We start from the raw sequence: 24,350 nt of genomic DNA on the forward strand, positions 1-24,350 counted from the left end.
GTGCAACCAGTTAACTTTTATTTTCATTGCAATCAAAGTTTTCAATGAGTAGTTTGAAAAATCTGAGTTGGTTTTTCCTAGAGGCAAATACTTTCTAATTATTTTAGCCAATTCTTTTTATATCTTCAAACAATTTAATTTTTCTATTTACTCCTCACTACAAAAAGTTAAGAATTAACATTACTTCCTGCTTACCTTACACATTAATCTTTTCCATCCTCTCATCCTCAAGAACAAGTTATATCATACTTGCAGTTAAGTCACTAGTCGATGCTTAAAATGTTGTGAGCATGTCAGTGGTACTCATTATAAAGTCATGTAGCTAACAAAATTGATTCCATTTCATATTTCTTTCTTTATTTATTTTTGGAGAGGTTTTTGCTGTAGGGCACATGTGCTCGCCAGAAAGACAGAGAGAGACAGACAGAAAACGAGAAATCACCTCCAAGGGGGGATGGCCACGCCGCAATCCCTTCTCCTCCATTCTCTTCTCAAGATCCTGGGCATGCACGCACATACGCCTGGCATGAGTTTAAGCCACTGTGACTCAAACTGTGGTTGACTACATGGGAGTCCAGTGACCTAGCCATTACACCATCTGCTGGTCCCACATTTCTATACACTATTTTTACCTCTTGAGCCAAAAATGAAGAAGTGTTTGCCTTTAAGCCTGGGGTTTTCTAGAGAAAAGGACCTACAGTAAAACATTTTACTGGGGGTGGAAAGCCCAGAAGAATAGGAACAAAGGAAAGGAGAAAGAGGCCAGAAAACAGCACAAGAACAGATGAAGGAGTGATTATTAATCTGGTCTCCACACGGCATCAGGCTCAGCTGGTGGCTCCATCTTGCAGATCATCTTCAGAATGGTCTGAACTGGGGCTCTGGGAAAAAAAAAAAAAATAAGAACAGTCTATCAACACCAGTTACTGTCTCCTGGAAAATTTCAAGCTTCAGTTGTACCAACTTGCTGTGATTTTGCCAAGTTTCTTATTGGAAGTCCTCTTTCCAAGAACCCCCATTAGTCCAGTGACACAACCAGGATGTTGGTCACCTGAACAATATTCACACCTAACAGCAGCAGGTAAGCAAGTGCGATGGAAAGCCAGAGACACATGCCAGCCATAGGAGGGGATGCTGTCAGGGTGGGCTTCCATAGGGGCCTTCCAACACCCTGCTGCTGGGCTAGAACTAGTGCTCAAAGGCCATCAAAAGAGATGTGGCCGAGATCATCTGACACCTCAGAAGAGGTGGCTCAGAAGAGGCATCTCATAAAGTTTTAATTCTTCTATCCATGTTATTGATTAAACCAGAAACTCTGAAAACTATACAAAAAGAACTTTCAAAACTTTTAGATACATCATATATCCCCTCAATTTCATCTTGTTGGAAAAAAAAATCTTTTAGACTTTTCAGAAGTGCTCTTGTCTGGAGTGTTCTCGATGCAGCTATCATCCTGGAGACATCCCCTCCACCTGTATCTCCTGTGAGAGTTCCTGCGTCCTGTGTGTCTTTCTCTTTCTCGGGTGACTTCTGGATTTTGTAGAAGCCCATCCTCTGGTGCTTTCTGAAGGAAGGAAAAAATTAATAGCAAGTAATATTTTTAAATCTTTCGGGTCTGAAAATGGTTTTTAACCATCTGCATAATACCGTTTGACTAGGTATAAAATTCCAAGTTAGAAATTACTTTCCTTCGAACTTTGAGGCATTATTTATCTTATAAAGGATCTACAATCATAATTGCTTCTTACTTATCAATAATATAGCTTCAGTGTCATATTAAAACAATGATGGTTCCAATTCCTTTAGTCTCTCCTCATGTCTCTCTCTCATCTTTACATCTCTTCCTCTCTTTTTTCCTCCCTCATAAGCACAGGGTGTAGGATTTTATTGGTCTTCAGGATTATAAAAATTTACATTCATGTGCCTTGGACCAGTCACTTGGGGCCACCATGTACAGTGCACAGGTGGGTATTGAGTAACTCCAGTTACACATACAGGGTGATTTCTCAAAGTGGTTTTGTGCCCAACTTACACACCCACACTCAACAGATGTGTTACACTTGAGGAACACTTTTGAGCAGTTAACTTACACTTTTAAGTTCCAGGTAATTTTGTAAAAATTGTCTCTTTAATGTTTTCTTTCCCCCTTTTAATTCTCTGGTCTCTTTCTGGCATTTCTATTGATGAGATATTTGGCCTCTTGAACTCTTACAATATTTTATCACATTTTGTTGGTTGTGGTGGTGCATATGGTTTGTTTGGATTTGTTGATTTGTTTTGGTTGCCTTATCGTGTGGAAACTATCCTTAGCCCTTATATTCTCTTAAGTGTTGTCATTATTTCAATGCTAAAATCTCTTTTCCACTGTTTTTATTGTTGCAATGGACATCTCTCTAAAAAGAGTACACAAAATTTCTCATGTTTCCTTTTGTGGAAGCTACACCTTTCTCAAAGCTTTTTGCCTTTAGTTCAGAGATCTTTATTTTTATTATTATTTTTGTTTTTAGAGAGATTGTTTACTGTATGGCATGTGTACTTGCCAGAGAGACAGGGAGAAAATAAGAAATAACCTCCCAGGGGAATGGTCATGCTGCGGCCCCTTCTCCTCCATTCTCTCAGGATTATGGGCATGCACACACATGCACCTGACATGGTTTCAAGCCATTGGTTTTGGGACTCGAACCATAGTCAACCATGTAGGAGTCCAGCACCTTAACCACTATGCCATGCTTGATCTTCATTTTTTATAGTAAAGTTTCTGCCTTATATTGTTATCCTTGGTTACCAGCTCACTTCTAATAATGAGTAAAGGAAAAAGCTAGCTTGAAACTCTGGGGTAGGTGGGTTTTCTGACTACAAAAATGGCCTAGCCAGGCCATATCATCATCAGGAACCTAAATCTTATTATTAATATATTATTATTAATATTTAGGTCCTTCATTGTGAGTTGCATGAATTCTCTAGAGTTTAATCATCCTTTCTTCTCCTTGCAAAGACATGTCTGACAACCAGTTACCTCATTTTAGAGTAAAGGGCTGGATTCATGCTACTTTTTTCAGTATGATGCCTCCACCTTCAGTTATTTTTGGTATCCCTCTATGAAAAATCCTTTGTTCTACCACCTTCAGAGAACAAATCTCTGCTGATTCACCTGGTTGGTGGAAGTTGTCTAAATGTTAAGAGTGAGGAAAGGAAACTGAGGAAAACTCCTTCCTAAGTATATTTCAATCCTCAAATTTCTTTATTTTAAAACGCATTCCACTGCACCCTCCAATAGCCAAAGGTAGCTGATCCCATAAATCTTCGGGTTATTTTGAAATTCCTTAAATAAACTAGACTAGTTTTCACCCTTTGCAACACAAATTCAGTAGAGAGCTCTCACCAGTGTGCTATGATACTACCCTGCACCAGTCATTCCATTTTCCCAAACTGAGTTGCTATTCTCTCCACTCTGATTTCTTTTGTATTTGTGGGTTTAGGACGTTTTTTCTCTCTTTTCTTTTTGATAGAAAAATTCTTTAATCAAAACAAGTTTACACATTGTCACTATGACTTAACTAAAATAAATCTGTCCAAGTTAAAATTGTATTAAGGACCAAACAGATGACTGGCGTATATATAATGTATTGTCAGAATTACCTCACAAGGTGGGGTCTATTCTAGGACCTCTCAAAAGCAAAACCCCAATTACTAAAATAATTCAAAACTATAGATGAAAACAATTATTCAAGAGATCAAAACATACAATGTATGTTATAAATATGTATATTAAGTCATTTTCCCAGGTTTCTACCTATTGAAAACCATCAACTGATCCAATATCCAAAATATCTTAGAAATGCTATCTTTTAGCTAATGTCGACATTGCTTCACCCTGGTTTAGCCCATCTACGTCACTACGTAGACTTTCAAACTACTACCTTGGAGCAACTAATGTGTGATAAAGAAACGAAAATTAAAATTTAGTTTTCAAATAGGTTAGTTTCTTTATATAGCATCTATTTTCACTTACCACATAGAAGTATTATTTAAGGACTTTCTTAATGAGTTTGATTTTCGGGAAAAAAAAAAACAAAAACAGAAACTTGTCACTTTTTTGTTTTAGTTACTAGCGCCTGTAAAGTAATTAAGATGGCTGAACACTAAAGCCATGTTTCAGTCTTACATATACACCCAGTCTTTGCTGCAAGGAAGTCACGTGACTTCACTAAATTTCCAGCCACAAAACTAACATTCCTAACATACCTTTAAAAGATAACTTAAGTTTTGTATCTCACAGGATTGTCAGTTTGAAGTCAGCTGGATATCTAGTTGCCACGCATTGTAACAAAGAAGCAGAAGAATGAAACACATTGTAGACTGTCAGATTAATATTAACTTTTGATAGAGAGTGTACTTGTTTATATGTAACATTTTGTCTATCATGAAAATGCTTAACTTCTACAAAACCTGTAAACATTGGAAAGATAATCTTGTAAAGCCAAGATCTGTAAAAACTATGCACAAAACCTGTGGTATATGGGAAAGGAGTTTATACAATTGCGGTTTTACAAATGAAACTTTTTTCTACCAATTGCAAATTAACGCATACACACTCATTGAAAATATGTTACAACCACATATGGAAAACCAGTTCAACATTTTCTAAATGGATTCCCACCACACATAGTCCCGGCATTACTGAATAATGCAGCTATTAATGCTGTGCAAGGGCAATTAATGATCATGTTTACTTACTTTAAAACAGAGATAAAGGGATTTTCTCCCTCAAAAAAAGTTTTAAACATCAAAACCTATGCTTATAAAATTTTTAAATGTTAAATAGTCTGAATATTTCAAATAAAAACCATTACAAACTTCTCGAGTTTTTTGTTGTTGTTGTTGTTGTTGTTGTTTTGTTTGTTTTATGTTCCAGGTATATCAGCCTAGTTAGGTAGTGTAGAATCCTTCAGAGATATTTCAGTCTCTCTCTTCACTGGATGGCTTTTTCTTACTGCTGACCTCTGGTTATCTTTGTTTCTGTCATTGCTATCCCCACTATGCTATGGCTGATTACTATCTTGAGCCTCAGATGCTTCACTCAGAATCTTTGAGCCTGTTTGTTCCTTTTCTAGTTTTCATTTGGTCCTTTCTTCCCTTGATCTTTGGTGTTTTGTTTTGTTTTATTTTTTTTTGTTTTGTTTTGTTTTGTTTAAGAGGTTTTTGCTATAGGGCGTGTGTGCTCGCCAGAAAGACAGAGAGAGACAGAGAGACAGAAAGCGAGAAATCACCCCCCACAAGGGATGGTCACACCACAATCCCTTCTCCTCCATTCTCCTCTTGGGATCTTTGTCACACACATGCACCCAGCATGAATTTAAGCTACAAGGTCCAGGACTGGAAACACGGTCAACTACATGAGAGTCCAGCGACATAGCCAATACACCAACTGCTGGTCCCTTGATCTTTGGTTTTATTCACTTCTCCATACTGTCTTTGTTCAGCAAGAAATTTATTCAGCACTTACGTGATCGCAGAATCTCTTTCACCAACCAAAAAAAAAAGCATTGTTAAACTTGTTATACAACATCGTAGACTTTTCCATGATAACCTAACTAACTTGAAGTCCCTTGATTTTTACAGTATTGTAGTTATAAGTTTCTGAGCTTGTTTCAATGTGAACCTGAAGTGAAGCCAGTTCATCCAAGGCCGCCATGCATCTGTCCCCATCAAGGTCGGCAATTTTGAGTGAATTTTTTGTTTTAGTATGTATCCTTTGAAGATGTGACTCCATTGATGTTTCTCACTTCTCCACTTTCTTAACTTCTGGCTTCTTTCCTTGTTCCTCTTGCTTGTGTTTCCAATTTGCTGCTTCTTTCTCGCAGTTGACTACGTGGGAGTCCAGCGACATAGCCATTACGCTAACTGCTGGTTCCCACTTCTCCACTTTCTTAACTTCTGGCTTCTTTCCTTGTTCCTCTTGCTTGTGTTTCCGATTTGCTGCTTCTTTCTCATGCTGGCCTTTCAGCATATTCCTTCTGTGCGCTGTATATATTTTCCCTTCTTTTCACCCTCCTGAACATCTCCTCCTTCTTCAGAATCAGAGGTAGAGGGGCCAGCAGTTAGCGTAATGGCTATGTCGCTGGACTCCCATGAAGTCGACCACGGTTCAAGTCCTGGACCCGGTGGTTTAAACTCATGCCAGATGCGTGTGCGTGCGTACCCAAGATCCTGAGAGGAGAATAGAAAAGAAGGGATTGCGGCGTGACCATCCCCCCGGGGGGTGATTTCTCACTTTCTGTCTCTCTCTCTCTGTCTTCCTGGCAAGTGCACGTGACCTATAGCAAAAACCTCTTAAAAAATAAAAAAGAAAAAAGAATCAAAGATTGATATTACCTGGTTTAGCTAAATTTTTCTGCATTTCTCTTCCTCCCTCTCTGGCAGCTTTGGGAGTTGTTATGTCAATTTGCCTTAGCCACATCTTTGTGGTTGGCTGTTTCTTCATGGTATCTCCTTTTGAAACACTAGTTTGTCTTCAACTTCAACATCAGAGGAAGTGTTTGACTTTTTAGTTAATGCTTATTGAGTTGAAAATTTCACTTTTGGATTGTTTTCTATCTCCCATAAACCTTCGTTAAAACTTTATTTATTAGGTTAGAAATATTTTTCCTTATATTCTGAGTAAAAAAATATATCCTTTCATCTTTAAAAGGCAGTCTCATCAATTCTAAAAAGAAAATAGGTGGTGGGCCAGCAGGTGGCATGGTGCTTAAGGGTGCTGGATTCCCACATGGCTGACCATGGTTTGAATCCCAGACCTGGCAGCTTGCTTTCTCACTTTCTCTTTCTTTCTCTGGCCACATTAAATAATAACAACAAATGGAAATAAATGTTTTTTTCAAAAATAGATGGTTTGTGGGTGGCTTTACAGCTCCAAAGAAACTTCATCCACTTCAGTTGACCAATGAGGATATAACTGCTCATCTTGGCAAGGATGAGGTCTCTAGTTTTTAAATCCTGAATCATGTTTTAGGGACCAGACCAAGGGTTGGAAGTCCAGGAGGAAGGGAAGTGGTGCAGGCAGAGAAAGGTTGGAGAGGGAGGAGTAAAGAAGAACTCCCAGACCTGGGTGGGGGAGTATGCTTCAGCTCTCCCAGTGCACTCCTGAGACAGCTGAAAGGAGGGCCGGGTTCGAATCTTTCAAAACATCTCTTCAGTATGGCCTCAGTGAGGTTTTAAAAATTAACTTGATTAGATTAATGTTTTTCAGGGTTGTTTGTTTGTTTGTTTGTTTTTTTCCCAAGAAGCAACCTTGTCGCTCTAGCTAATAATAGGCTTTTGACACTTGGCTCACTGAGAATAAAATGAAAGATACTGGTTTTTAAATGTTTCAATGTAACAGAACCAGCTGTTCACCTCCACACCTAAATGATCATACCTTGGAGACATTATACCTTCATGACTGATTCCTCAATTACTCCTTCAAAATTGTGACTTTATTGGTGGTTTACAACTCATCAGTCTCTTGGTAACTAGCTCACATGAAAGAAGAAATATACAAAGAACCATTGAATTAAAACAGACTATAAATTATTGATATAAAATAAGAAATATAGTACAGAATTAATAAAAATATCCAAGTTCTATGAATTTCAATTCTGTGCTCAAAGTACAGAATGCCACAATTAATAGGTCATTCTAAATAAATGAAATCTTTCAGATTCATATCAATGCCACAATGTTATACTTGTGACATAGTCTATGTCAATTCACCAAACCTTTATCAACATCCTTAATTATAATTCAATATAGACATTTCATGACAACTAAGTCTTCTTTCTGAAAATAAAAAAATGTATTTTTGAGAAACTTTATTTAATATGTATTATTCTAAGAGGAATCCAATTAGATATATCATCTCTATTGAAAATCCCACAGCACAATCGATATTTTCAAAAATCTGGATTTAATTTTCCCTTCCTAACCCTGTTCTTTCTACTATGTCACCTCTCCCAGGAATTGGAATTCATGCTTGACTCCTTCCCCTCCCTGTCATTCATATCCTATGAGATTATAAGACATTTCGATTCTATGCCTTCTTTTCCCTGTATATCCACAATCCTTAAGTTAATGTGGAGTCTTAGTCATTCATATGGTCAAAAAAACTAAAAAGACTCTAGTTCAAGTAAACCTGCTCATTGTAACAAATAACTGAGACATCACAAAATAATCTGAGGGTTGGGGCCATGAAAGAGATGGCACTTTGTGAGGTTAGCTACAGAGTTCTTTAGATTCACTTAGCTCTGCGAGCTTTGGCTATGGAGGTTGACAAGGCTTTACTGTAGTGCTCTGAACTTAGTGTGAACGTGTGCACCTCTCAGATGTTATTACATACGCACAAACTTTCCTTCAAGTCTTAATTTAGTTTATGTATACTTCACAGATGTCATTACTATCTCTCTCTCTCTCTCTCTCTCTCTCACACACACACACACACACACACACACACACACACACACACTCTCCTACTACTCTTCTCTCTATACCAACTTCACAGATGTCATTACTATCTCTCTCTCTCTCTCTCTCTCTCACACACACACACACACACACACATACACACACACACAAACTTTCCTTCAAGTCTTGGCTCAGTATCCAACAATGGAAGCCTAGATCATCTTTATCAGCCAGGCTACCAAAATCAGACAGATCTATGCATCCTTAGTGAATGCTGTCCACTCCTCGTCCAAATGGCTATAAAGAGGTACAATGATGCATGATGTATTCCCGTCAGTGGAGATTCTGAGAGAGTCACTGAGAGGGGGATATAGCTGTGCAGTAGAGCCCACATTTTTTTCTTCACTTATCCAACATTACACAGACCTATGTAGAACTATACCTATGGAGTTCAGGAAACAACTTTTGGATCAAAAGGTGGGATAATATTTACATGGATATTCACTATGGGAATCATCCAATATTGAGATTCTCTCCAAGGCATAAGAAAAGTACCATATATTATTGCTAACTCTGAAAGCACACACGCACACACATACACACACATGCTTCACTCCTCTGTTCAGAGAATGTCATGATTTTCTATTAATAATCATATTCTTATGGATCTATCCTGAGAAGTCCAGGTGTTGTCATTTTACAAAGGCAATGTTCAATAATATATTCAAATTAATATATTCAATAATATATTTAAATTAGCTAAATTTGGTTCCTGCTGTGAAGTTGAAAATAGTGCCAAAATAAACTATCTGGATGGGAAAAAAAATCACCATCTGGATAGTAAAGAGACAAGATAGACTGGATGTATTTTCTAAGTTAATAACTAAACAAGACAAAATGAGATTTGATTTTATTTAATATTAATATTTTTATTTACATAGACTCTAAAGTCAAATATTTATACTGGTGATATTATGGCCCATTAGGTCCAAGGTCGCCAAGAAAGATTCCTCAATAAGATACTAACATTTACACATGGGGTACTGGAAGTTGTATATACAAGGAGAATGCAAAACGTTCTTGAAAAAGTGAAATTAAAGTAAGAATTTATTTTGGTGCAAAAACATTTTGAAATCTATGCTTAATTTTTTCAGAATATGTATTTTCTATTAACTTTATGAAGACCTCTTCATATGATTAGAGAATTCCTAAAATGTTGTTATGATTTTTTTACTGTAAAAACCAAAATAATATTTTTAAAATATTCTATCTATAGGCAAGAGTAATAATGCTACTGAAAAACTGTATATTACTTCTTGAATTAGACATACCTTGTATGCAGGTGAACCAAGTTTAAATTCTCTGGAAAACAATATATTAAGATTTGTCTTTTAATTTAAAACTGAAAGTACATAATCATAGACTCTAAAGGCTGAAATATTCCTTAGGAAATATTTAGGACATTTTCTACCTGTGAAAGTAAACCTTCCACAGTATCCATGAAATATGCCCATTCTGTGTGCTCTTAATGTTTTCTGTGATAGAGCTCATCTTTGGAAAGCTGAAATTGTCCAGAAGTTCTTCTTTATAATGAGCCAAATTCCACCTTACCTAATTCATCAAGCCCTATAGAAAATTTTGACAATCAAAATTTTATCCTTTCACATGTTCCAATTTTTTTTTAAAAGAAATAGTATTCCTTTTTAAGTGTTCTAAGCACATTTCATAAAATGTAGTGCTTAGAGATTCCTAAATGCAGTTGGTGGTTGAAACAAAGGCATCTAACTCTACTTGACTTTTTCATGGCATAAGGAATAGTTGACCATGGTTTGAGTCCCAGACCTGGTAGCTTAAACTCACACCGGGCACGTGTGCATGTGTGCCCAACATTCCAAGAGGAGATAGGAGGAGAAGGGATTGTAGCGTGGTTATCCCCCCTGGGGGGTGGTTTCTCACTTTCTGTCTCTCTATCTTTCTGGCAAGCACACATGCCCTAGAGCAAAAACCTCTCCAAAAAAAAAAAAAAGAATAAACACATGCAAAATAGGAGAAAATCTGGACCTCTGGTCTGCAATAATTGATGAGAACTGTGTCGGAGGAACCAAGATCCACCATGTAGACCTTCCTAGTAACCAAGAAGCTTATCTACAAAAACACAATGAACTTGTGAACTACAGTAGCACAGGAATAGCAAACGGATTCCAAGAATAGCTATGTCAGGAATCTTGAAATAAAGAAAGCCACACAAAATAAATATTAGTGCCTTCAGTAAGGAATTTCTTCTCCCTAAAATTGAGGCTCTTCTTTGATGCTGTGGGCAACAGACTTAGAAAGGAAGTTGGAACACACAGAGTAAAGCCTCTGAAAAAATTTTTTCACACAGCATGAGAAGAAACCCCACAGAGGTAACTTCCCTCATCATTAGGATCACAGACAGTCGTGGCTTATTCTATTGCTAAATCACTGAACTGTGAACTATCCCACCAGCTTATAGGTAGATTTTAACAAATTCAAGTAGAAACTGAGGCAAAACAAAAAGACTTCATTTGCTCCCTTGTAGAGTTAATACCAAGCCTAGAAAAAATTACCACCATTAAGAATGAATTAAAAACAAAACAGAAGAGTATCTAGGAAAAGATTCTGTAACAACAACAAAAAGGCATACCTCTCAAGACATGGAAGAAAGGTGTAATTTGAAAAATAAATTATAAATAAAAAAAACCTGTTTTATATCATTGGGGAAATTCACTATAGTATGGAGTTATAAAAAGAAAAAAAGGTGATATAACTGTCTGCAGTCTAAGAAATGGCTAAGATGAAAGGAAAATTATATGAACAACAGGTAGAAAAAAACAAATGAACACTATTTTAAAGTATTGTGAAATAAATATGCTGCAAAATAAACATTAGGATAAAAAGGATAGATAAGGAAATCTCTCTTAGAAAGTGGAAGAAAAGATGGAGAACCACAATGAAAAAGAAGAAAATAATTGATAAGAATAACTCAAAACAAGCAAATAAAATAAAAACACCACGGTTCACTTGTAGGATATATAGCAATGTCTTTATGGTCAGAGGAGAAATTTTTACACAAGCATTTCTTGAGCAACCAAGCTGTTGTTTACCTTTGAAAGCAATTTTAAGACTATCTGGGTTATTCAAGACTATAGAAGGTATACCGCTCATTCTTTTACTGCAAAAACAATTCAGGATACCATTCAAGCAAAAAAAAAAAAAATCAATTAAACAGAATGGAGAAAGAATTATATGAGGTCAGATAGTGATAGTAGTAATCATTTTAAACATAACATAAAATTAAGTCTGACTTTCCTGACAAATCTTCTGATGCTTTACCCATTAATCATGTGTGGAAGATAAGCTTTCTAAATCCCACATTTCAAAATGACCTTATTGTGTCCTTTTATTTGACAGCATTTATTTGATAATTTAGACAGATATAAAATTCTAGCATTAATACTGTTTTTTTTTCTTCAGAACTTCAGGTCTGTTAGCATCCCCTGATTCAAAATGAAAAATCTGATGCATATCTAATTTTTGACTCTGTACCTATTTATTTTTATTCTGCAAACAACTGAGTATTTTGGTTTATCTTAAGTGTTCTGAAATTTGTCAGTCTCATATCTAGATATGAACAATTACTCATTCATACTGCTCAGTACTTGATAAGCCCTTTCCATCTGAAGGTATAATTCTCTCCATTATTCTAAGCTATGTTTACTATTCTGTTCGACTCTGTTAATTTCCTCACCTTCATTCTTCCTTTGTGAAATCATAATAGTTGAAATTTCTACACCTTAGAATAACCCTCTTTTTTTCTTTTTTTTTTTGGAGAGTTTTTTTGCTCGTTTATTTGTTTGTTTTATAGGGTACATGTACTCACCAGAGAGACAGTGAAAAAGAAAGTGAGAAATCACTTCCTTGGGGTAATGACCACGCCACAATATCTTCTCCTCCATTCTCCTTTCAGGATTCTGGGCATGCATCTGATGTGAATTTCAAGCTGCCAGGTCCAGGACAAGAACCATGGTTGGCCATGTAGGAGTCCAGCACCTTAACCACTATGCCACCTAAGACTCTTCTTTCTTTCCTTTTAATAGTTTGCATCTTGCTCCCAAATTGCTATATATCTGAATCTTTAACTTCAACTTTCAAATTTCCTATTGAAAGTTTTTATTGAGCAATCATTCCTAAAGCTATTAGACTCTTCCTATTCTGATCGTTTGTTTTTAACTTCTTGCCCTCATGGGTGGTCAAACCATTGTACCCTCTCCAACCTCCTACCCACATTTCTGCAGCTCTCCAATTTACTAATACAAACTTTCCATATTTACTAGCTTTTTTCTTTCTTTCTTTCTTTCTTTCTTTCTTTCTTTCTTTCTTTCTTTCTTTCTTTCTTTCTTTCTTTGTTTTCCCCTCTAGATTGTAAAAGCACAACTAATTTTTGACAAGACTTTAAGGGCAGAAGAGACGTCCTTAAGTACATGTAACCCAACTAGCAATACAGTTATGAAGTCCTTTGTTTTTCCTGCAGCAAAGACAATGAGGTGTGATGTCTAGTCTATGCTTCTTGAACAACTCAGAGAGATGTTTGCCAGAAAAATCTTAGGTCCTGAGCAAACAACTTTCTTCTTGAGTGTCTCACATTTGGGTGAGACGAAATCAAACCCTTATAGACACCCTGTAAGGTACAAAATATAGATAATTTTTGTTAGATACCTTTATACTTAAAATTAGCCAGAGTGATTCTATTGTTCAACCCTATGCTGGGAAATAACAGAGGTAAACTTCCAGGTACATACATTCACTTACTCAACCTTTCGTCAGTCAATGCTTTTCCATTCGTTTGTTCATCTACTGGTTGTTGCAATTATTCATTTGCCAGTGGTCCCATATTCATTTTCTATTGCTACCTAAGAAATTACTATAAACTAAGTGACTTTAAAAGAATACCCATCTACTAACTCAGTGATATGTAGGTCCGAAATGCACCCAGGCTCAGCTCAGTCGCTGCTCAGTGTCTGACAAGTTTAAAGCCAATATTTCAGCCAGGTTGTGCTCATATGTGGAAGTTCTGGGGAAGAATTTGCTTTCTAATTCACTCAGGTTGCTAGGAAACCCAGTTTTTCATTTCTATATCTTTTGGAACCCCATGTCCTTGCTGGCTGTCAGCCAGAGGTCTCTCTCTCTCTCTCTTTTCAGAGACCCCCAAATTCTTGTCATGTCACTCATTCCATAGCCAAAGCCAGCAAGAGAATCATGCTTCCATTTGTTTCTTCTTCTGCCCCAACTAGCGAAAGTTCTGCCTTTTTTTTTTTTTTTTTTAGTTTTTAATATAAGGTGCATGCACTCCCCCCAGCAAGAGGCAGACAAGAGAGAGAGAGTGGGAGAGAGGAACAGTGAGAAATGAAAGGATGGTCATGCCACAATCCTATCTCCTCCATTATCTTCTTGGGATTTTGGGGTAAGCATGCACACTTTTCTGGAGTAAATGCTCTTTTTTATTTATTTTTTAAGAGAGATTTTTGCTATAGGGCATGTGTGCTCACCAGTGAGACAGAAATCAAGAAGTTATCCCCCACCCAGGGGGGATGGCCATCCGTAATCCCTTCTCCTCCATTATCCTCTCAAGATTTTAGGCATACATGCGTACATGCCCAGAGTGAGTTTTAAACCCTTGGGTCTGGGATTCAAACCATGGTCGACCATGCAGGAGTCCAGCAACGTAACCATTATGCCATCTGCTGGCCCCATAAATACTCTTTTTTAAATAGGAATGGTAAAGAGAATGGTAATGCCATCTTATTATTGATAAATTATATAGAATCTCAAATGTCTACCCATTTCCAATTTGTCCCAAAAAAGTATACAGGCATATGAATAAACTGAAGAAGCTTATGTAATCTTGTGTCTGTAAGCAGAAGATGAGCACCTTGAATTCACACAACATCCCCTAGATTCTTGCTGGTCACTTCTGCACTGTTGACAATCTGCTCCTATTGGAGACCACTGAGTCCTATTTAGCTTTTTGTATGTTAATATTGGCTGAGACCAGCAGATGGCATAATGGTTACTCACTGGACTTCTACATAGATTGCAGTTTGAGCCCCAGACCCAGTGGCTTAAAACTCATGCCAGGTGTGAGTGCATGTGTGCCCCAAATCCCAAGAGAATGGAGGATAAGGGATTGCAGTGGGTGATTTCTTTCTGTCTGTCTCTCTGTCTCCTTCTGTCTTTCCAGTGAGCACATGTGCCTCCTTCTGTCTTTCAAGTGAGCACATGCGCCCTATAGCAAAAATCTAAAAAAAAAAAAAAAAAAAAAAAGTTCATATTGGCAACTCCCACTGAAGCTCTTGGTTCTATTCGCTTCCAGTCAATGAATTCTGTATCTTTGTTATTAGATACCAATATTTTGCCTTTCTTTTGTATCCATTCTGTAGAGGTAAACACAAACTCATAATCATTGCACTTTCCTAATCCTTTAGAATTAGGACTTTATATCCAATTCATTTTCCTGTCTTCCACAGACAACTCTGGATATATGCCCAAGTATTAGACATGCAAAAATCTAAAGTTTCTTAGCAGCCTGTTTCTCTCTGTCATCACCCAACTGAATGCTTAATCCATCCCTCCACATACTCCCACCCTCACCTCAACACATGCATACCCATGTAGACTGGCAGCAGGCTTTGTCCAGTGATTTCTGTTACTTTTCCCAGGGCATCCTCTTCCATATAGTCCCAAAGTCTACTACTCTGACATACATTTCATATATTAAATTGTAGAAACAGTGCTCTATCAATAGATACCTTTTATGACTGATTGTATTGCTAAAGAAGCGAAAAAATAATCCTTGAAACTCAAGTTTATCAGTTCATGAAAGTCAGAAATCTTTGTTTCTAGCAGTAACTACCTCCCTCTTCCCTACAATATGTCTCAAAATATACCATGAAGAGGAATACTGTGAACTTAAAGGAGAAAATTAATATTCTAATTTAATATTTGTAGAATATTAGTAGCTCTGTCACTTTCTTAAGAGATGAAGCAAGCATATGGGGTAGTCACCTGGCTATAAACATGTTTTTAAAGTCTTAATTGACAGATATAAAAACAAATGTCTTACAATCAGGCTGAAGTTCTGTCTTACAATCTGTGCTTTCTCTTTTTAAATTGCATGAAAGCATGAATATTCTTACCATCCTCCAAAATGTAATTTATGAACCTGTATTTTATTACCTGACTATTGTGTCTTAAGCATGTGGGCTTTGTAAAAATGGTGTTGATCATGGAACAAGTATCACTACCTAATTACAAGTTAAATATTAGAGTTTAATATTTTATAATTTTTAAATTACTTCTTATATTCACTTTTTAATTCCATTTTTAAATTTTATTTATTTTTATTTCTAATTTGATCAGAGGGTGACAGAGAGAGAGAGCAAGAAAGGGAAAGGGAGAAAGCAAGCCACCAAGCTCAAAACTCGAACTGTGGTTGGCCATGTGGGAGTCCAGCACCTTAACCACCACATCACCTGCCAGCCCCCACTTTTTAATTCTAAAATAACTATATGTACATGTATATTATACCTAAACACACATATGCAGAGAGAAAAAAATGATGGTTGAATAAAATGCCTTGAACTGAACCCCAACCCATCCTGTCATATAGAAAATATGGATTGTCATTCATTTATTTTGAATCTTTCAAATTATAATTGTTAGTACATAAGTGAATTCAATTTAGTTTCTTTTACTCGCAATATAATGTCTTTCCCCTAATGTATAATATTATACTTTAACATCCAGCACCATTAAACTGATGCTAAATTTGGGAGTATACCATAGGGTTTTCAGAAAAGTCATGATGTATGATGTATTTTTTCTGTTTTTCTATACAAAAATGCATCATGAATTTCCCAACAACTCAGTAGTATGTATCTTAGTTGTTATAGTATTAAAAGATTAGATTAGATTTAGTAAAACGGTAGCCCTAGGGTTGGTGTAGTGTTCATCCAGACATCTCACATGTGAAACCTGCCATTTCTGTTAGCTGTCATGTCGTAGCTTTGCCATTTTCTCTTCTCCTGCTCCTGAGTTAGTCTAGTTATAACTTGTACAATAAAATAGGATAAATATCCACTACCCTCATTTGTGTTATTGGGCCAACAAGTGGTGCTATCTTCTGTTTTCCATTTCTGAGAAAGATTCTCCAGTAATAGGGCATCTTTTTCAATAATTATGGCTTAAAATGTTGGCTCATAATTTATTCCAGCTCTCTCCCCTCATAACATCGTAACAAAGTTCAGAGACAATCTGAAGTATTTAATCAAGATCACATACCTAGAAAATCTTATTCCATAGGCTAGAGATCTGTAGACTTAGAGGTCATAGACATTATGGATTCTGTGCCACCACTTCCAACACCCACCCATATCCAAATATGCAATTTAGAGACATTCTCCTCACTTTAATCCAACCCCATCCAACACACACACACACACACACACACACACACACACACACACACCCCGCAAGGACCTAGCTTCCCAGTGGTTAGATTCCCTGTCTTCTAAATCTTCCCACACAGACTCCCTCAGTCTCTTATGCACATTGTGAGAGATCGGAAAATGTTTGCCAAACAATGTTGAATGCCAACAATCACCCTGGGCTTTCTGATCAAGATGATGAGTCACTATGGGATAACTTTAGCATCCAGAGCACAGATTGTAACGAGGTTTGTGGCTGTCCTATTGACGCAGATTTAACCTGCCCCACCTTCGAGGAACCAGGCAAGGATTTGACAGCTAGGCTCTTGGCCTCCAGCTCTTAGGTCTGCCTATTGGCAGAGAAACGCTCGCCAGAGGAGCGTCTCTTCGGAAACGAGCAGAGGCTGGTGGGAGCTGCGGAGTCCACACCCGCCCGCACCTTTGTCGCCAGCTTTAGCTCGGCGCGAGGCAGGCCTGAACCTCGCGGAGATCACGCCGTCGCCAAGGCAACCGACCAGCACGCCGTCGTCATGGAGACCGGCTGGCACCTCAGAGAGCTTCACTAAGCGGCTGCCTTCGCCCGCACCCAGGCAGGATGCTTCGCCCGGGCTACGAAAGGCGAAGACACCTGAGCGAGGGCCTCCGCGGGCTCCAAGACCAGGCGCTGGGCAGCAGCATCTACCTCCTGAGGGAGATGGGCCCCACCGGCTTCCTGCTGCGGGAGGAGGAGCCGGAAAACAGGGATTTCCGAGTAACTACCGCCCCCCTGAAATTTCTCTCCCGACCCGCGGACCCCGGCTACCCCCAGGCCCGCCTCACCCCACAGGCTCATTCCTGCGCGTGCCCCAGACGCTGCAGACGTGTTCGTTGCAGAGGGAAATCTAGTCGCTCTCTTTGCTGGAGGTCAGGACCTCACAGTGCTCCGATTTTTGTAACATAGCGGGCCCTCGATTTTTAGGATTGAAAGTGTCAGTTTTACGTGAATAATTGGTCTGGGTTTTGTTATTCTTCCATCTGTTGTTAGTTGTCACTCGGCCTTTTAATCAGAGGAAATGAAAATCCTACGACCTGCTTATATACTGTGAATAGTTGCTGAATCAAATCGGTTTCCTTTTAGTCCTTCCTCATTGGGAAGCTGTAAAGTGGCCCTATTCAAGGAGTACTTCGGTGGGGACGCCTTGGAAAGTTAACACATTGCTGAAGGTCCATGGTTACCTTATATTTGCATAGTCCGCCCTTACTACTGAATAATCAGGCACCACTCTACCGCTCAGAAACTGACTTGGCAAGCTGATTTAGTACCATGAATTTTGAGTTTACTAACCAATCTATGCCCATTTAAAATAGACGTCTTTGTTCCTTTCACAACCCTTAGTGTATTTAATAAGTCATGTTTGCCAATATACTGTTGATGAGTAGAACTACTCCTCTTCAATAAAATGAAAAAATCTTAAAGAATTACTTAATTTTATTAATTTTTTAAAAAAATTCTTAATAGCGCACATGCGCTCACCAGAAAGAGAGAGAGGGAAAGTGAGAAAGCAAGTCACCAGCTCTGGGACTTGAGCCATGGTTGACCATGTCCAGCACCTTCACCAATTCAAATTTACTAAACAAAATTCCAAAATGAGCTAAAATGCTCTGTCCCAAGACAAAATTTCCTTACAGTAAGAAATGTATCGGGTTTTTTTTCTTTTTTACCTTTTTCATTTTCCTTTCTTTTTTTAGTTTTAAAAATTGAATTTCTTTTTACCCACTTGAGTGTGGGTTACAAAAACCTTCTTCATTGATAACGTAAGTTATCAACCAAAGCAAGGAATGAAGTGAAAAATCACATTAGAGGCTGGTGTCAAAAGCTTAGATTTTATTCAACCTCTTGGAGTCACTAAAACTAAATTACCTTTTAAAATATCTTTAATCCAATTATATACCAACTTAGTTTTGCTTTAACTCTAAAAATCAACTGGTGCCTTTTTTTAAGTATACATTATTGTTTTAAAGGTTTTTCTTGGAAATCCTCATGTTTGTAACTGTTCCACATTTCTGAAAGGAGGGGAACTTTGTAAGCACATATGCTGGTAAGTGGTTTTTTAATGAAGATCTTCCACGAAGGAACATCTGGGTGTGTTACACATTTAGCCTTTATCCCCACTCAGCTATGCAAGATTAAAGAAGTTTGATTAGGGCTGGCAGGTGGCATGGTGATTATTAAGGCACTGAACTCTCACAGGGCAGATCAATGTTTGAGTCCTGAACCTGGTGGCCTGCTTTCTCACTTTCTCTGTCTCTCTCTGGTCAAATTAGAAAAATAATAATAAGTAAAATTAAATAATTATTTTATTACAATTAAATCATTATATTTTATTATTTTCTAATTAGTTTATTTATAATTAATTAAATTATTCAGGAAATATAAAGGTAAAATATTTACTCTTTTCAATATTCATCTCATTCTCAAAATCGAGTAATACTTATATTGAAAAACAATTTTAATGTTCATGTGTTTTTGGTTTTGTTTTTAATTTGCTAGAGGCCACATACACTTGAGGATAAGAAAGAGAAAGAGAGAGAAAGCAAGAAAACACTCCTTTCATGGGATATAGCCACACCAAAATCCCTTCTCCATTTCTCTGTTCAGGATTTGGAGAATGTAAGCACACGTGCCTGATGTATGTGTGCTGCTTTTCAAGTAGCCAATTCAGGACCGAAACCTTGCAGTGAGCCATGTGGGATCTAGCTGCCTCAACCACCATACCACCTGCTGGCCCATTAATATTTTAAATAGAAAAAAATCAGTGTTTAGATTCTCATTGTATACAGATCCAACCATAAAACATAGAGAAAATTACCGGTTCACATTCCTGAAAATAATATGCAGTTCACTTTAATTACTGTGCTTTGATAAGTTTGTTTCCAAAAGCAGATTTCTTAAACATCAAATGTTCTGTTTCCTGTGTTGACATAGAAATTAGAATAAAAAAAATTTCCCTACTGGCCTATGTTGATCCAATTTTAGAAAATTTTCCTATTCAGTGGACCCATGAACTACAGATTAGGAATGAGAGAGAAGAACTCTATGTATGGTTATTTCTGTTGAAGAAGAAACTTTTCCTTGATCATAAGAACCTATTCATAGGGTAATCTCTAGAAATGGAAAAATTCAGTAATAAGCCAATTCATTTTGTATTCACTACTTATACATATGCCAACAAATCACTATATTATTTAAATAATTTGTAACTGATAATTTTTGGAAAAAATAAAACAAGAAAATTAGAAGTATGTACCTTGTGTTTCTAATGCTTTTTTTTTTTACGGGTTAATAAAATAGTATATGTCTGTCATTTTTTTTTTTTTGAGAGTATGTCTGTCATTTTTAATGCTTTTACTAACCAAGTATTTTGCTGTTTTGTTTTGATCCACTTTATTAACATTTACTAATACAAGTTGTTTTGTGCTAGCTGATTTAAAGATAAAAATATGGTCCTTTGAAAACTTGCAATTTGATATTTTGTTTATACTTAATGTAGGTTCTTTCCATTTTTACTTTATGTCAGGGCAAGTGCATTCTGTTCTGATTTTTGTAGGCTGTAACACATTTTGTGTAGTATTTTTTAAAGAATTATTTATGTAATTTTATTAAAAATTATTCATCTTCAATTTGACCAGAGAGAGAGAGAAAGGGAGAGTGAGAAAGCAAGCTTCCAGGTCCAGGACTTGAACCTCAGTTAGCCATATCAGACTACCACATCTTCACCACCACACCACCTGCCAGCCCCCATTTGGTATAGTACTTAACCATAAACTAAATGGAAATATAATCCAAGTAATTAATATGCTTATATATTCAATATATTTAAATAAATTAATATGGATTTCACACTTTAAGAGTTCATCCCATTTTAATTAATAAAATTTGGAAATGTATTTCTATCATATATTAAAGTATACGCAGAAAAACAATTTATATTCTATATAGAAGGTTATGCCCTTTCTATATAAGTTTCAAAGAAGTACTAGGAACACCTAAAGTTACTTCAAATGTCTTTTGTTTTTGTTAATCATACTTTTTCATATATGCTATTTTAAAACATAAGTTTAGCAGCTACTAAAACAGAAAATTTATGAGGGTTAATTTTTTCATAATACTTTTAGTATAAATCTGTAACTTAATTAAATTTTGTTTTAAAAAATCTGTTGAGGTTGTATCAAAAATAAATATTTTGATTTTTTTTCCCTATTTGTGAATGTTAGGGTCTTATTGAAAAAATTCAAGCTTCCGAGGAATCATGAATGTAAGTTTTGGGTTTGTTTTCTAATTTGAAGTTAAAAAGTACAATAATTTTTTAATGTAAACATAGTTTAAATTTAGCAAGTTATTTTTCTAGAAAATCTACTAAGTATCTGTATCCCAGGTTGTTATATGTAAGACAGTTGAAATGTATCTCTTCTTTTAATAAAAATGTAACTTTATATTCCATCCTCAAACTCTAAAACACTTAAATAAAAACAGATGGAACAATGGCCAGTTTGTTTGTTTTTTTAAAGTAACTTCTCCCCTCATATATTCTAAACAAAGATTCACAGTGGTTTACATATCTACAATTAACTGCAAGAAAAATAGCAAATGTAATTTTTTTAGTCTTTGAAATAGAAGGCATAACACATAATTTCATTCAAAACTGTGACTACAGTTTTTTTAGATAAAAATTATTTAAAGCAAAATATAGTTTTTATGTCAGTTCTTTTTTTTTCATGATAAAGAGTTTCACTTTTAAATGATATCAGTACAAGTAATAACACATAACAAGTTTGCAAATTCTGTCATCTACAATTTGATTAAAAGAAACTAAAGGCAGCCCAAACGATCACACCAGCAGTGTCTGTTCTATCCTTTAGCCGGAAAGGACTACTTTAAGGCTGGCTGCTGCTTCACACAAGTTACAAGTAACTGCTCACTACTTTTTCATAGATTAAAGCCCCTGACCTTCAAGAAAGCACTAGGGAAAAAAAATTTAATCCCTTTCTTTCTTCAAAGAATTTCCTTTTTTACTATATCTAAAACAGAAAAAGTTAACATTGAGATACATGTTGCTTGAGCTAAACGCATAGGAAAACAACATACACCCATTAAATTTCTAAGAAATATGAGGTAAAAAGATGAATTCTTTGGATAAGTTCTAAGTCTGTACAAAGAAGCTAAATTTGCTACTCTGCAAAAAGTGAAAGGAGCTGCTGTATAATATACAGAAATAATTTAATGCCTGTCCCAAGAATATAACTGGAGCTCCGTAATGCTTCATATTCCATGAGGGCATCTAAGATGCCAATCCATGGGACAGGCATTTCATTCCTCTCCTATCCATTTATGCGGTAGTTTTCATGGATTTCTGCCAGATGTCGTAGACAAAGGTCAACAGGTTATCCAAGACTTCATCCCTATTAATGTCAGTTCTTAAATTGAGTTTAGAGTCAGATATATAGTTATATAACTTAAGTTTCAGCATCCTCAAAAACGAAGAGAAAAATATATTTTATTGTAGGTTATTTACATTTGTGCATTTTATAATAAAGACACTGTCATTCATTATAAAAGTGTTACCTGCAGTTGAAGAGCTCTGACCTATGTTAGAATTCTGTAAGATTTGCATTTTAAATTTTATTACTAAATGTTTATAATATTAATGAATAAAAGTGATAATCAGTTTGTATTATATTTTTTTCAATTCCCCCCATAAAAAGAATATTGGTTCTATTTAGGCTAATTCTTTTTTCCCCGAACTTTTATGTAAGTGCAATTATTTGATCAGATTAAATAATTAATGCTCATAGTACTCATGTTAATATTTAAAAATTACTCCTGATAACAAATCAGCAATAGTGCTTAATGAGAATTTTTATTTTGTTCTTGTCTTTCTGTGTATTCTTTTAGAAATGTCTCTCATTTTATTTTATTCAAAATCAGTGATTCACACATCTTACCAATAGACTAATAGTTCTTGTTGCCTCCTGGCAGGTCAATGCAGAGGGAGGGCCTCCAGTCATTTCGAATACCGAATAAACCAGACACGTGGTTTCTTACTATATTTCCAACCTCACCCATTGGTTTTCCTCTTCTTTATTTGCCAAATTTGGAAATCTTGGGATTCTTCTTGATGTTTCCTCTCCCATTCTCTTCTCCCATATCTACTCATTCTACAGATTTGTTTATGTTACAGCCTACCTATTCTGCAAGTGTTCCCATCTCTGAATCCCCATTCCCATACTCATTCAACCTTCTTCAGCACTTAGTACTACTCTGTGTAGCCTCATTGTGGCCGGCATCTGGTCTTGGCACTTCCTCCTTCACACTAGATGAACAAAAGGTTCTTTCTCAACGGTACTCTGTCCTTAATCCTCTCTCCCAATTCCTTCATGCATGATGACAAGGTTGTATGACTTTTATATGTAATGTTTTCTTTTCCATTTTTTTCATTTTTTTATCCATGTGAAGTTAAATGTTAAATTCCTCTCAAAAGTCTGTTATTCTCGGGACCAACAGTTAGCGTAATGGCTATGTTGCTGGACTCCCATGTAGTCGACCGCGGATCGCATCCCGAACCTGGTGGCTTAAAATTCATGCCAGGTGCGTGTGCGTGCATGCCCAAGATCCTGAGAGAGAATGGAGGAGAAGGGACTGCGGCGTGGCCATCCCCCCCTGGGGGGTGATTTCTCGCTTTCTGTCTCTCTGTCTCTCTCTCTGTGTGTCTGGCAAGCGCACGCGCCCCATGGCAAAAACCTCTCCAAAAAAAAAAAAAAAGTCTGTTATTCTCAGTGCTGTTTTTCCATGTAATTTCACAAGCATCCAAACTAAAATTTTCCAATAGAATTACATTAGTAGCTATACTATAACAAGTGAAAACAAGCAAGGGAAAAAATTTTTAATAATAGCTATCAGCAGTTGGCATAATGACTGTGTCGTTGGACTCCTATGTAGTCAACTGTGGTTCGAGTCCCAGACCTGGTGGCTTAAACTCATGCCAGGAGGTGGGGAGGGACCAGCAGTTAGCGTAATGGCTATGTCTCTGGACTCCCACATAGTCGATCATGGTCTGCGTCCCAGACCCGGTGGCTTAAACTCTCACCGGGTGCATGTGCATGTGTGCCCAAGATCCCGAGAGGAGAATGGAGGAGAAGGGATTGCGATGTGGCCATCCCTCCTGGGGGGTGATTTCTTGCTTTCTGTCTCTCTGTCACTCTCTGTCTTTCTGGCAAGTGCATGCACCCTATAGCAAAAATCTCTCTCAAAAAAAATTAATAATATATTTTAACTTAACCTAATGCTTCAAAATATTATGCCAACATATAATACTATAAAACTATGAGCTATTTTAATTTTAATACTAAATCTTTAAAATTTAGTGTTTT

The 24,350-nt window shown here is 36.7% G+C and overlaps 1 long non-coding RNA gene and 1 pseudogene across 1 annotated transcript; one reads left to right on the plus strand and one right to left on the minus strand.

Moving 5' to 3' along the window:
- Window positions 1–4,925: 4,925 nt before the first annotated feature.
- On the minus strand, window positions 4,926–6,484 carry LOC102468847 (PC4 and SFRS1-interacting protein-like; annotated as a pseudogene).
- Window positions 6,485–17,540: 11,056 nt separating this feature from the next.
- Window positions 17,541–21,238, plus strand: LOC102494741 (uncharacterized). The gene is made up of 3 exons (XR_334465.1): window positions 17,541–17,694; window positions 18,945–19,021; window positions 21,198–21,238. It is a non-coding gene; the product is annotated as an uncharacterized LOC102494741 (long non-coding RNA).
- Window positions 21,239–24,350: the final 3,112 nt, after the last annotated feature.

The sequence above is a fragment of the Tupaia chinensis genome, unplaced genomic scaffold (genome assembly GCF_000334495.1).
Source record: "Tupaia chinensis unplaced genomic scaffold, TupChi_1.0 Scaffold000225_1, whole genome shotgun sequence".
Taxonomy (NCBI): domain Eukaryota; kingdom Metazoa; phylum Chordata; class Mammalia; order Scandentia; family Tupaiidae; genus Tupaia; species Tupaia belangeri.